The sequence below is a fragment of the Muscardinus avellanarius genome (assembly GCF_963383645.1).
Source record: "Muscardinus avellanarius genome assembly, chromosome: 1".
NCBI lineage: Eukaryota > Metazoa > Chordata > Mammalia > Rodentia > Gliridae > Muscardinus > Muscardinus avellanarius.
The window spans coordinates 10268384-10270176 of NC_137786.1; positions in this window are offsets into that span (position 1 = coordinate 10268384).

Consider the following 1793-nt stretch of genomic DNA (forward strand, 5'->3'; position numbering starts at 1 on the left):
TAAAATAATACACAGTGCTGGTTGAAATAGAGAAATGCCATGGAATGAACATTATCTCATCATGTTAAAACTGGATTGCAGTACATGTCAAGATTCTAAAAACTATCGCAACCCAAAATCAGTCACCATCAAGTCAAATTATTCCAAATAACTTATTTTATTTTTATTAAGCAGAACACAGGAAAGAAAGTTTAACCTTTTATTGGTAATGGAGAGTAATACTATGATGTTAATTTACTATGATACCCATGACAGTCTCAGGTGTCATTCATTATAGTGCCTCCTGTCCCATACTAAATATACCTGATCTCTGAAATTTAGCCACAACCAAGCAAGAGCTTATCAATGTAGGCTACTTGAGTATCTCTGGTTTCATATTACACACACACACACACACACACACACACACACACACACACACACATACCTGTCTTCTATTGAAACAAAGTTCTTGTATTAGAATTCACCAGAAAAGTTCCTACAGGGTTTTCTAGCTTTCTTATTCTTTTAGAAGACATCTAATTTTTTAGAAGACACATTATAAAATATTTTGTAAAACACAGACAAAAATTGAAAAGTATCAAGGTATCAAGCTGGGCATATAAGAAAAGAAAGTCAAAAAATGGAAAGACAGCAAAAAGTCTCAAAAATATGTTTCAAGTGTTGAGAGCAGTGGTCTAAAATTAAGAAAATGAATTCATTGTATAGAAATATAACAGAGTCCTTCTCTTAGGTTAAAGCAAAGGCCTGAGTCAATCCAGGTTAGAAGGCTGTGAGTACAGGGAGGGTTTCTAACTCTGAGCTGTACCCCAGCCAACACACACACACACACACACACACACACACACACACACACACACACACAGGCATTTTATATAAATATTATATATAGTGAACATATAAACAAACAGTGCATGAAGATTAAATTTGATGGAATCAGAGTCTCTCTAAATTACTGTGAGCTAACCTCAAACCTGGCATCCTCCTGTCTATGCCTTCCAAGTACTGGGATAACAGGTGTACACCACCATGCCGACTCCAGGAGCACATCTTTAAGTAGATGACAATCAATACAGATTTGAGTAAAGAGGAGAGAAAGCTCTAGGAATGTCTAGGATGCGTATATTCAAGGCAGAACCATGACAGAAGCAGTAAGATTGTTACTAATAAAGAGTAGAAGAAAGCCAACAAGATGCTCAGGGACCAGATAATGTAGCGTGTTTAGGTCCCAGAAAAGCTTTTGATTATAGGAAGAGTAGGAAGCCATCGGAAACTTGGGCCAGGGACATACTGTGACCTGACTGAGGGCTTATGTGGAGAGTTGGGTCGCTGTGCGGGAACGGGCTACGGAGAGGCAAGCCTGCAGCGGGCCAAAATTGCTAGAGGAGAGTAGGAGCACCAGAAGTGTCGGAGCCAGGATTTTCCAGTGAAAGCAAACTTGATGGACTCTTCAGAAGCGTGTTAGGAGCTCATACCAGCACAGTGCCATGTTAGGTCTGCTTCTTGTGATGTGCCAGCAGATTAGAAAAAACCTTCCTTCGCAACCTCAAAACTCTTCCTTAGTAACCTCAAAACTCTTCCTTAGCAACCTCATGAGCTAAACTGGCTGAATGTGGACCAAAGTGGAAGTGAGCAGAAAGGAACTGGACCACTCCCCAGGAAAGGGATGCTACTTCAGTATCTAGCCAATATCGCCAGCCCGTGCCTGCTGCTGGTGGCATTCTATGGCAGCATTTTTCCTGGAAAACAATTCTCCACGAAAATTTACTTGTTTTTTGCACAACAGATCTCCC